Here is a 13,164-nt window from a genome sequence, read left to right on the forward strand (position 1 = left end):
AGGGTGTCCACGCTAACTGTGAACATATTTTTTAAAAATATGTATAACACTTTTTTCAAGATGAAATCATTGCAATACAGCATATGCTGAAGGGCACTCCCTAGCAGGGCATTAGCAAAGTCCAAAGGCAATGTCTTAATTAACTTTCATTAGTTAAGTTTTTAATTATAAAAGCTACAAAGTTGTCCCAATGAGAACATCTGTTCATTTCGGTCACCTGATATCGTAGCCGTTTTCAGAACAAAAATCCGTTCGATAGATCGCACGCAAAAGATTCGTGAAGGAACGCCATTTTTTTCTTTATTTTGTTCATTGCGCATCTTCGGAGACGCGTATTTCCTTCATCCCCAACGGAAGAGTGGGAAGGAGCACAGTGCCGCCTCATGCGTCGAAGATGAGCTTTAACTTGCGAAAACAAAACAAAAACAAATGTATCGGGTGACTCTATCGGAACTGGCCTTATCTTGGGTTGCATTTTCTGTTTCCTTTTAATCTTTTTCCAGGACGCGAGAGGCGATAGTGTGCTCTTTCTCCCTCTCATATTGGGGGTGAAAGAAAGACGCGTCTTCTAAGAAGCGCAATGAAGAAAATAAAGAAAAAATGGTGTTCCTTCACGATTTTTTTTGCGGACGATCTGCCGAACGGATTGTTGTTCTGAACACGGCTACGATATCAGGTGACCAAAAGGAACAGGTGTTCTCATTGGGACAACTTTGTAGCTTTTATAATTAAAAACTTAATTAATGAAAGTTAATTAAGACATTGCCTTTGGACTTTGCTAATGCCCTGCTAGGGAGTGCCCTTCAGCGTATCCTATATTGCAATGATTTCATCTTGGAAAAAAGTGTTATACAGATTTTTTTTAAAATATGTTCACAGTTAGCGTGGACACCCTCTATGTGTGCACCGCCCTTTGACGAGGGTAGGGTAATTATTAACCTGAGGAATAATATGGATTTATGTGATTATGAAGTAGACTTTGTGTTTGTGCTCGTCGTGGCTAGAAAAAATGTGTCTGCGTGTGCGCGCGCGCTTTTGTGAAGCTGGGACCACACTAGACAAGTAAGTGCTTTATGTTTGCCGTTTCGTGTGACACGAGTGATAAATTTATGTGCTAGTGCGTGAAATAGTGGTTTAAAAAAATAATTGTTATCACGTTTGCATTGTAAACTGTTGGATTGGACGAGCGTTTTTAATGGAATTGCCACGCGAACCTGGTGAAGTCCTTGTTTTGGGCAGGCTATTGTATGAGTTCTTTACGCGGATCCTGTTGCGCTGCATTTGATATGCCTTCCTGAAGCGGTGTGCTTTGTTCTTTTCGTGTGGTTCAAGCCTTTAGCTCCAATTCTATCGGTAGAAGTGAATAGGAGTGTTTGTTTGTTTGTTCGTTAGTATGTGTCCGTCACTCTCGCAGCGGTGTTCAAGTTTAGTTTTCTTGGTAAAAATTCAGGAGTGCTGTCCGAGCAGAAGTGGCTTTCCCTTCTCGCTTAAGGGATCGAATTTGTGTATCCTCGTTCTGGGCTTTCTTTACGCAGGGATAACGCGACTGTGCATGTAGCATTATGCAAGAATTATCTGATAGCAGAAACGGGTGTCTTTGTCTCGGTTTATTAGCGTGTGCCTCGTTTTTTTTTTTTTCAGTTATAGCTATGCGAACAAAAGTGCGTGTAATTTTTCACTGCTCTTTTCTTCTCTCTCTGCTTTTACGCAGAAGAAAGCCGCTTGGTAAAGCTGCATTGTGTTCTATCAGTGGAAGTGGGTTTATTTGTTTGTTTGTTAGATTTTGTTGGGTGCTCGATATGTTGATGAAGTAAGCAGTGCTTAATTTTGCAGTTATGGGTATTTGAGGAGAAATGCTGGTATCTGAGCACGGAGTAGAAATTCCTATATTTCTCTGCTCCCTCAGAAAATTTGTGCGTCGTTTGCCAAGCAGGAAATAGCAGACCGCGTTTAGTTTACTCGAAATAGAAAAATGAACTTGTGTATGCTCTATGATTTTCTGTCGAAGGCTTAGGCCTTTGGTTGGTTGTTAGGAGCTCGGTATATCGAAGAAGTAAGCTGTTTGCAGTTGTAGGTATTTGTGCAGAAATGCTTGCATCTGAGCCCAGGGCAGAAATTCCTATGAAGCACGCCACCCTCAGTGTAAATTAATTATTTTGGATGTGAGTCTACTTCACTGCATGACAGGACCCGGTAGGTTGAAATGGCAAGAGAGAAAAACTTGGAGCACTTGACTGATAGTAATCTAAGTAATACTGAAATTATAGTTTCCATAATGAGTAGAATTTTAAGCCTCATAGAATTATACTTGAGAGTAGTAAAAATCATTAGTATAGTAGGAATGCAGTGAAAACATATATCTGTTCCCGTAACGGCGTTCTGTCTGGTCATCCGTCACGCGCCAATAGAACTTTGCCCCCCAGGCTTTCGCGCCTTTTTGCTTGCAGGTGTAGCCTCAGACAATGAGTGTATGAGCATAGAAAGGGTTGAGTGCCGTGCGTTACATACGCCTGGTGATGATGTTGAGTGTTCTAGGGCCTCAATTACTGAAAGTACCAAGTGTGTTTTCTGATAAGCCTTTGGGGTGAAAATTGCCACGACCAGATGTCATGCATGGTGCTTTTTTAAATTTTAATGTAAGAGTGAATATCATTAAGAGTAGCACAAAGGAAGTAACCTTGTGGTTCTGTAAAGAATAGGAAGGTTTGTCTCTGCCGATGCGTTAAACCACTCTGCACCTCTTCACGCAGGATGTGATGACGTCATGCAGTGGCTCTATGTTTCAGGTGTCTGTAGCAATGTGTTGACCATTACTGGAGAAAAAGTGCAGCATCGGAAAATGGGAGGATGGTCGATGGTGTGCATTGTCCTGGACGGATTTATGATGAGCACTGTTTTTTGAATAGTAGGAGTGTGTGTGTGTGTGTGCTTAGAAATAGTGTGATGAAGGAGAGTGTGTTTTCCACTTTGTTGAAGTGTTTCTCTGCACTTTTTCCCCGTGTTGTCTGACCAACGTGTGATTTTTCCTGGCGTGACAGTGTTCGTTGACCAATGTCCTGACATGTCCAGACCTGTTCTGTCATGCTTTCCTTCTGCATGTAGTTCTGTATTTTTTTTTTCTTTTTGACAAGAAGCATTCTTGTTGAAGCACTGTCGTGACGATGTCGATAGTGCTGCCCTGTATGGGAGTAGTGCTAGAACGGTTCGTAATAATTTTGCGATTGAAATAGTTCAAAGAAAACCGCAAGGGGGACAGCTATGGGGCTTTATTCAGGAGGAACAAAGCGTCATTATTCAGTGATCTGCCTGGCTCTCGGATGGGACGGACACCCTCGCTGAGCTCGTTGGAGCTCGACGGAGCTCGTCCTATTGATGGTGTTACTTGTTAGGATATTTTGTTTTTTCCTGTATTCATAAGTCTCATTTAGTAAGACTTTGGGATTGAAATGCTTAATTCCTACGATCAACTTCCATGCATGGTGCTTTTCTGCAATAGTTTTTCTGTTTCCTATGCAATCATTATAGTAGAATAAAGGAAATAATCTTGGGATAGCGATTCAATAAATAACAGGTCCCCTGTCTAGAGCGTACGCGTCCTTGAGCCGTGCTGCTGCATGCTTGGGTGATGACGTCATGCCGCATTCATTGCAGGTGGATCTTAACCCAAGGAGTTGCGTTGGCAGTTAGTGAAAAAAAAAAAAACACTGTAGGCTTGGGACAATAGGATGACGTCACGACCAATGAGCAAGTCCTGCAGAGGGCGTAGGAGTTCACTTCTCTCATAGCCTCTCGCAGGTACAGTCGCGTTACTTCTCACTGGTGGTCGTCGCAGGTGGCGCTAGGAGCGCGCCCGTATGCGTAGCACCCGTAGCAGCCGCCGGCTCTAAAGCGAAACGCACCGCCTCGAAAATATTGTCGCCACCAGCGTGCCAGCTCGGAAGATCTCTCATTGGCTGCGCATTATATGTATAAATATTTGGATGCTCATTGGTCTAAAAAACGGGCGTCAGTTTCCTTCGCGCTGATTGGGCGAGAGTCATTTGACTGAGGAGCGAGCATCCGAACGCGCGAACCGCTCAACGGAAGCAGTCGAACGGAGGAGAAAGAAGAACGACAGAGGAGACATCGCGTCTGCAGTGTTGCCAGTTCTACTGAAATTTCAGTAGATCTACTGGATTTCAGGTCCGCCTACTGAAATACTGAAAAAAGATCAAAATGCGCTGAAATCTACTGATTTTTTTGCCTGAAACATTGTTTTGCTTTGCGAACTCCAATTTACGTTTGCTGACACTGTCTGATTACATTGTAGTTCGCGTACTAGCGGGAAAATCATGTCGTTCGTGCTGGGAGCACTATATGAGTGCTACACAAATCCCGAAGAGAATTATTTTTGATACAGTAAGGGGTCTACGTGTTATGTGGCGAGCAGCTGCCCAAGTAAAACAACTTACAGCAAATACATTGAAGAAGTATGCGCATATACCGTAAACAGTGACAGCTTTAGCTTTAACCAAGGACGACACAGCACATATTCCACAAAACATGGACGACACAGACATATTCCACAGGACACCCGGTAAACCCACACCTCTCGTAGTTCCATTGCAGAGGGATGCCCAGAGTAGGGCTTAACATAATCACGTTCAGATATTCATATAGATGGTCACAGTGCGACACAGTCAATGCCCGCAACTGAAGACATCTAACGACAGGAAGCTGGGCCACAAAACTAACGAATCGAAAGGTATATCGGACAACAGAAATCTCCCATTTTTTATTTTTTTCGTGGTGACTATTTACCACGGATGAAGTGATGAAGTAGGGTTGTGGCGTACAGCGAGCACCATTAGATAAAATCCGGTACCATACGGTGCGGTTTATTGCAGAGCGAAGCCCTTTGGAAGGAGGCGAAGGGCTTGCTTCGGCACTGCAGACGCATGATGGCGTCTGCTTCGCCCTGTTCTCTTGCAATAAAGCTGTTTTTGTTACATCTACTGAATTTTACTGAATTTCCTGGCGCCGGCCTCCCGCGCGTCTGTCCGGCCATGCGTGTTCTCTTGGACTGCAACCGTTGTGCACGCAGACGCTACGGGGTAGTTTGAGGGCTTTGAATGCTTTAGATTTAGATTGTGGCGAACTGCTAATGTGAGAACGGAATGGCACATCCACCCCATCATCACAACAGCGGGAAGACGAACATGACATGGAATCCGCCTGCACCTCCAAAGGACGCAGAAATCGTCAGAGAGGAAGTCTGCACTCTTTCCGACGTACTGCAGGTGAACGGTAAGACAAGTTTGATTACTTTTTTGTGACTGAAGGAAGTAATGCAGGTTTATCACGTTAAGTGTATTACGTACAGCATTTACGAGTCACTCGGTACGTTAGCGGCGTTTCATTGTGCAGTGCATTGCCGTAACTTGTACGTTTCTGATATGCCGTTAATCAAAATATGTGTGGTTATGCGAGTTGCCCCTCATGCGCGTCTCAGCCGTTCATTCACTGTGATCTACGAACATTCGTGACAAATGCCTCGGTGTTCAAATACGAAATAAAGATAGATTGCCTATCATAGCAGTGATTTTCGTGCTGAGTTACTGATCATCAATATATTTTTTGTTTTGTTTTAGTTCTCCCGCAACCATCGGCAACAACGACGCACATAGCTCAGCATTGGCTTTTGAACGGCCCTTGGATGTCGAAGTACCCAAAGCTCCAGTGAAGCCTGTTACAAGACGTAAAAAGATATGTACTGTAGCTTTTTCGAGACAGTTCCCGGGGACAAATAAAGTTGATTTGTCATACACCATTGCTTTTTGATTGTCTGCTTCGGGACAGCTTGATCATTGCTCTACAGCAAGACAACAAGCGCCGAAGACAAACGGACGAGGAGTCTGGGGGGGTAGGGGGGACGAGAGGAGAGACAAAAAACCCGAGGAGAGAAGGGGAAGGAGGTTGGGAGAGGCGGTCGGTCTGCGCATGCGCACTGGGCCCCAGCTTTTTTCCCGCGCTGCAGCTCGGGGACGCTGTGAGTGGCTCCTCGAGATCACGTGGTTTGGGCGATGGTCGACTGGCGATATCCTATTACATCCGGAACGAAGACCTATTGTTTCGCGTTCGCATATACAGGGTGTCCACGCTAACTGTGAACATATTTTTTAAAAATATGTATAACACTTTTTTCAAGATGAAATCATTGCAATACAGCATATGCTGAAGGGCACTCCCTAGCAGGGCATTAGCAAAGTCCAAAGGCAATGTCTTAATTAACTTTCATTAGTTAAGTTTTTAATTATAAAAGCTACAAAGTCGTCCCAATGAGAACATCTGTTCCTTTCGGTCACCTGATATCGTAGCCGTTTTCAGAACAAAAATCCGTTCGATAGATCGCACGCAAAAGATTCGTGAAGGAACGCCATTTTTTTCTTTATTTTGTTCATTGCGCATCTTCGGAGACGCGTATTTCCTTCATCCCCAACGGAAGAGTGGGAAGGAGCACAGTGCCGCCTCATGCGTCGAAGATGAGCTTTAACTTGCGAAAACAAAACAAAAACAAATGTATCGGGTGACTCTATCGGAACTGGCCTTATCTTGGGTTGCATTTTCTGTTTCCTTTTAATCTTTTTCCAGGACGCGAGAGGCGATAGTGTGCTCTTTCTCCCTCTCATATTGGGGGTGAAAGAAAGACGCGTCTTCTAAGAAGCGCAATGAAGAAAATAAAGAAAAAATGGTGTTCCTTCACGATTTTTTTTGCGGACGATCTGCCGAACGGATTGTTGTTCTGAACACGGCTACGATATCAGGTGACCAAAAGGAACAGGTGTTCTCATTGGGACAACTTTGTAGCTTTTATAATTAAAAACTTAATTAATGAAAGTTAATTAAGACATTGCCTTTGGACTTTGCTAATGCCCTGCTAGGGAGTGCCCTTCAGCGTATCCTATATTGCAATGATTTCATCTTGGAAAAAAGTGTTATACAGATTTTTTTTTAAATATGTTCACAGTTAGCGTGGACACCCTCTATGTGTGCACCGCCCTTTGACGAGGGTAGGGTAATCATTAACCTGAGGAATAATATGGATTTATGTGATTATGAAGTAGACTTTGTGTTTGTGCTCGTCGTGGCTAGAAAAAATGTGTCTGCGTGTGCGCGCGCGCTTTTGTGAAGCTGGGACCACACTAGACAAGTAAGTGCTTTATGTTTGCCGTTTCGTGTGACACGAGTGATAAATTTATGTGCTAGTGCGTGAAATAGTGGTTTAAAAAAATAATTGTTATCACGTTTGCATTGTAAACTGTTGGATTGGACGAGCGTTTTTAATGGAATTGCCACGCGAACCTGGTGAAGTCCTTGTTTTGGGCAGGCTATTGTATGAGTTCTTTACGCGGATCCTGTTGCGCTGCATTTGATATGCCTTCCTGAAGCGGTGTGCTTTGTTCTTTTCGTGTGGTTCAAGCCTTTAGCTCCAATTCTATCGGTAGAAGTGAATAGGAGTGTTTGTTTGTTTGTTCGTTAGTATGTGTCCGTCACTCTCGCAGCGGTGTTCAAGTTTAGTTTTCTTGGTAAAAATTCAGGAGTGCTGTCCGAGCAGAAGTGGCTTTCCCTTCTCGCTTAAGGGATCGAATTTGTGTATCCTCGTTCTGGGCTTTCTTTACGCAGGGATAACGCGACTGTGCATGTAGCATTATGCAAGAATTATCTGATAGCAGAAACGGGTGTCTTTGTCTCGGTTTATTAGCGTGTGCCTCGTTTTTTTTTTTTTCAGTTATAGCTATGCGAACAAAAGTGCGTGTAATTTTTCACTGCTCTTTTCTTCTCTCTCTGCTTTTACGCAGAAGAAAGCCGCTTGGTAAAGCTGCATTGTGTTCTATCAGTGGAAGTGGGTTTATTTGTTTGTTTGTTAGATTTTGTTGGGTGCTCGATATGTTGATGAAGTAAGCAGTGCTTAATTTTGCAGTTATGGGTATTTGAGGAGAAATGCTGGTATCTGAGCACGGAGTAGAAATTCCTATATTTCTCTGCTCCCTCAGAAAATTTGTGCGTCGTTTGCCAAGCAGGAAATAGCAGACCGCGTTTAGTTTACTCGAAATAGAAAAATGAACTTGTGTATGCTCTATGATTTTCTGTCGAAGGCTTAGGCCTTTGGTTGGTTGTTAGGAGCTCGGTATATCGAAGAAGTAAGCTGTTTGCAGTTGTAGGTATTTGTGCAGAAATGCTTGCATCTGAGCCCAGGGCAGAAATTCCTATGAAGCACGCCACCCTCAGTGTAAATTAATTATTTTGGATGTGAGTCTACTTCACTGCATGACAGGACCCGGTAGGTTGAAATGGCAAGAGAGAAAAACTTGGAGCACTTGACTGATAGTAATCTAAGTAATACTGAAATTATAGTTTCCATAATGAGTAGAATTTTAAGCCTCATAGAATTATACTTGAGAGTAGTAAAAATCATTAGTATAGTAGGAATGCAGTGAAAACATATATCTGTTCCCGTAACGGCGTTCTGTCTGGTCATCCGTCACGCGCCAATAGAACTTTGCCCCCCAGGCTTTCGCGCCTTTTTGCTTGCAGGTGTAGCCTCAGACAATGAGTGTATGAGCATAGAAAGGGTTGAGTGCCGTGCGTTACATACGCCTGGTGATGATGTTGAGTGTTCTAGGGCCTCAATTACTGAAAGTACCAAGTGTGTTTTCTGATAAGCCTTTGGGGTGAAAATTGCCACGACCAGATGTCATGCATGGTGCTTTTTTAAATTTTAATGTAAGAGTGAATATCATTAAGAGTAGCACAAAGGAAGTAACCTTGTGGTTCTGTAAAGAATAGGAAGGTTTGTCTCTGCCGATGCGTTAAACCACTCTGCACCTCTTCACGCAGGATGTGATGACGTCATGCAGTGGCTCTATGTTTCAGGTGTCTGTAGCAATGTGTTGACCATTACTGGAGAAAAAGTGCAGCATCGGAAAATGGGAGGATGGTCGATGGTGTGCATTGTCCTGGACGGATTTATGATGAGCACTGTTTTTTGAATAGTAGGAGTGTGTGTGTGTGTGTGCTTAGAAATAGTGTGATGAAGGAGAGTGTGTTTTCCACTTTGTTGAAGTGTTTCTCTGCACTTTTTCCCCGTGTTGTCTGACCAACGTGTGATTTTTCCTGGCGTGACAGTGTTCGTTGACCAATGTCCTGACATGTCCAGACCTGTTCTGTCATGCTTTCCTTCTGCATGTAGTTCTGTATTTTTTTTTTCTTTTTGACAAGAAGCATTCTTGTTGAAGCACTGTCGTGACGATGTCGATAGTGCTGCCCTGTATGGGAGTAGTGCTAGAACGGTTCGTAATAATTTTGCGATTGAAATAGTTCAAAGAAAACCGCAAGGGGGACAGCTATGGGGCTTTATTCAGGAGGAACAAAGCGTCATTATTCAGTGATCTGCCTGGCTCTCGGATGGGACGGACACCCTCGCTGAGCTCGTTGGAGCTCGACGGAGCTCGTCCTATTGATGGTGTTACTTGTTAGGATATTTTGTTTTTTCCTGTATTCATAAGTCTCATTTAGTAAGACTTTGGGATTGAAATGCTTAATTCCTACGATCAACTTCCATGCATGGTGCTTTTCTGCAATAGTTTTTCTGTTTCCTATGCAATCATTATAGTAGAATAAAGGAAATAATCTTGGGATAGCGATTCAATAAATAACAGGTCCCCTGTCTAGAGCGTACGCGTCCTTGAGCCGTGCTGCTGCATGCTTGGGTGATGACGTCATGCCGCATTCATTGCAGGTGGATCTTAACCCAAGGAGTTGCGTTGGCAGTTAGTGAAAAAAAAAAAAACACTGTAGGCTTGGGACAATAGGATGACGTCACGACCAATGAGCAAGTCCTGCAGAGGGCGTAGGAGTTCACTTCTCTCATAGCCTCTCGCAGGTACAGTCGCGTTACTTCTCACTGGTGGTCGTCGCAGGTGGCGCTAGGAGCGCGCCCGTATGCGTAGCACCCGTAGCAGCCGCCGGCTCTAAAGCGAAACGCACCGCCTCGAAAATATTGTCGCCACCAGCGTGCCAGCTCGGAAGATCTCTCATTGGCTGCGCATTATATGTATAAATATTTGGATGCTCATTGGTCTAAAAAACGGGCGTCAGTTTCCTTCGCGCTGATTGGGCGAGAGTCATTTGACTGAGGAGCGAGCATCCGAACGCGCGAACCGCTCAACGGAAGCAGTCGAACGGAGGAGAAAGAAGAACGACAGAGGAGACATCGCGTCTGCAGTGTTGCCAGTTCTACTGAAATTTCAGTAGATCTACTGGATTTCAGGTCCGCCTACTGAAATACTGAAAAAAGATCAAAATGCGCTGAAATCTACTGATTTTTTTGCCTGAAACATTGTTTTGCTTTGCGAACTCCAATTTACGTTTGCTGACACTGTCTGATTACATTGTAGTTCGCGTACTAGCGGGAAAATCATGTCGTTCGTGCTGGGAGCACTATATGAGTGCTACACAAATCCCGAAGAGAATTATTTTTGATACAGTAAGGGGTCTACGTGTTATGTGGCGAGCAGCTGCCCAAGTAAAACAACTTACAGCAAATACATTGAAGAAGTATGCGCATATACCGTAAACAGTGACAGCTTTAGCTTTAACCAAGGACGACACAGCACATATTCCACAAAACATGGACGACACAGACATATTCCACAGGACACCCGGTAAACCCACACCTCTCGTAGTTCCATTGCAGAGGGATGCCCAGAGTAGGGCTTAACATAATCACGTTCAGATATTCATATAGATGGTCACAGTGCGACACAGTCAATGCCCGCAACTGAAGACATCTAACGACAGGAAGCTGGGCCACAAAACTAACGAATCGAAAGGTATATCGGACAACAGAAATCTCCCATTTTTTATTTTTTTCGTGGTGACTATTTACCACGGATGAAGTGATGAAGTAGGGTTGTGGCGTACAGCGAGCACCATTAGATAAAATCCGGTACCATACGGTGCGGTTTATTGCAGAGCGAAGCCCTTTGGAAGGAGGCGAAGGGCTTGCTTCGGCACTGCAGACGCATGATGGCGTCTGCTTCGCCCTGTTCTCTTGCAATAAAGCTGTTTTTGTTACATCTACTGAATTTTACTGAATTTCCTGGCGCCGGCCTCCCGCGCGTCTGTCCGGCCATGCGTGTTCTCTTGGACTGCAACCGTTGTGCACGCAGACGCTACGGGGTAGTTTGAGGGCTTTGAATGCTTTAGATTTAGATTGTGGCGAACTGCTAATGTGAGAACGGAATGGCACATCCACCCCATCATCACAACAGCGGGAAGACGAACATGACATGGAATCCGCCTGCACCTCCAAAGGACGCAGAAATCGTCAGAGAGGAAGTCTGCACTCTTTCCGACGTACTGCAGGTGAACGGTAAGACAAGTTTGATTACTTTTTTGTGACTGAAGGAAGTAATGCAGGTTTATCACGTTAAGTGTATTACGTACAGCATTTACGAGTCACTCGGTACGTTAGCGGCGTTTCATTGTGCAGTGCATTGCCGTAACTTGTACGTTTCTGATATGCCGTTAATCAAAATATGTGTGGTTATGCGAGTTGCCCCTCATGCGCGTCTCAGCCGTTCATTCACTGTGATCTACGAACATTCGTGACAAATGCCTCGGTGTTCAAATACGAAATAAAGATAGATTGCCTATCATAGCAGTGATTTTCGTGCTGAGTTACTGATCATCAATATATTTTTTGTTTTGTTTTAGTTCTCCCGCAACCATCGGCAACAACGACGCACATAGCTCAGCATTGGCTTTTGAACGGCCCTTGGATGTCGAAGTACCCAAAGCTCCAGTGAAGCCTGTTACAAGACGTAAAAAGATATGTACTGTAGCTTTTTCGAGACAGTTCCCGGGGACAAATAAAGTTGATTTGTCATACACCATTGCTTTTTGATTGTCTGCTTCGGGACAGCTTGATCATTGCTCTACAGCAAGACAACAAGCGCCGAAGACAAACGGACGAGGAGTCTGGGGGGGTAGGGGGGACGAGAGGAGAGACAAAAAACCCGAGGAGAGAAGGGGAAGGAGGTTGGGAGAGGCGGTCGGTCTGCGCATGCGCACTGGGCCCCAGCTTTTTTCCCGCGCTGCAGCTCGGGGACGCTGTGAGTGGCTCCTCGAGATCACGTGGTTTGGGCGATGGTCGACTGGCGATATCCTATTACATCCGGAACGAAGACCTATTGTTTCGCGTTCGCATATACAGGGTGTCCACGCTAACTGTGAACATATTTTTTAAAAATATGTATAACACTTTTTTCAAGATGAAATCATTGCAATACAGCATATGCTGAAGGGCACTCCCTAGCAGGGCATTAGCAAAGTCCAAAGGCAATGTCTTAATTAACTTTCATTAGTTAAGTTTTTAATTATAAAAGCTACAAAGTCGTCCCAATGAGAACATCTGTTCCTTTCGGTCACCTGATATCGTAGCCGTTTTCAGAACAAAAATCCGTTCGATAGATCGCACGCAAAAGATTCGTGAAGGAACGCCATTTTTTTCTTTATTTTGTTCATTGCGCATCTTCGGAGACGCGTATTTCCTTCATCCCCAACGGAAGAGTGGGAAGGAGCACAGTGCCGCCTCATGCGTCGAAGATGAGCTTTAACTTGCGAAAACAAAACAAAAACAAATGTATCGGGTGACTCTATCGGAACTGGCCTTATCTTGGGTTGCATTTTCTGTTTCCTTTTAATCTTTTTCCAGGACGCGAGAGGCGATAGTGTGCTCTTTCTCCCTCTCATATTGGGGGTGAAAGAAAGACGCGTCTTCTAAGAAGCGCAATGAAGAAAATAAAGAAAAAATGGTGTTCCTTCACGATTTTTTTTGCGGACGATCTGCCGAACGGATTGTTGTTCTGAACACGGCTACGATATCAGGTGACCAAAAGGAACAGGTGTTCTCATTGGGACAACTTTGTAGCTTTTATAATTAAAAACTTAATTAATGAAAGTTAATTAAGACATTGCCTTTGGACTTTGCTAATGCCCTGCTAGGGAGTGCCCTTCAGCGTATCCTATATTGCAATGATTTCATCTTGGAAAAAAGTGTTATACAGATTTTTTTTAAAATATGTTCACAGTTAGCGTGGACACCCTCTATGTGTGCACCGC

The 13,164-nt window shown here is 44.1% G+C and overlaps 1 protein-coding gene and 2 long non-coding RNA genes across 3 annotated transcripts in view; all 3 read left to right on the forward strand.

The window, feature by feature from the left end:
- Positions 1-13,164, forward strand: part of LOC135391631 (2',3'-cyclic-nucleotide 3'-phosphodiesterase-like) — a 210,817-nt gene that overhangs the window by 169,385 nt on the left and 28,268 nt on the right. The gene's annotated exons all lie outside the window — the stretch shown is intronic.
- LOC135391632 (uncharacterized) lies at positions 2,479-5,804 on the forward strand. Its single transcript, XR_010422065.1, has 2 exons — positions 2,479-5,286; positions 5,631-5,804. It is a non-coding gene; the product is annotated as an uncharacterized LOC135391632 (long non-coding RNA).
- Positions 8,606-11,931, forward strand: LOC135391633 (uncharacterized). The gene is made up of 2 exons (XR_010422066.1): positions 8,606-11,413; positions 11,758-11,931. It is a non-coding gene; the product is annotated as an uncharacterized LOC135391633 (long non-coding RNA).

Source organism: Ornithodoros turicata, chromosome 4 (assembly GCF_037126465.1).
Source record: "Ornithodoros turicata isolate Travis chromosome 4, ASM3712646v1, whole genome shotgun sequence".
NCBI classification, from domain to species: Eukaryota; Metazoa; Arthropoda; class Arachnida; order Ixodida; family Argasidae; genus Ornithodoros; species Ornithodoros turicata.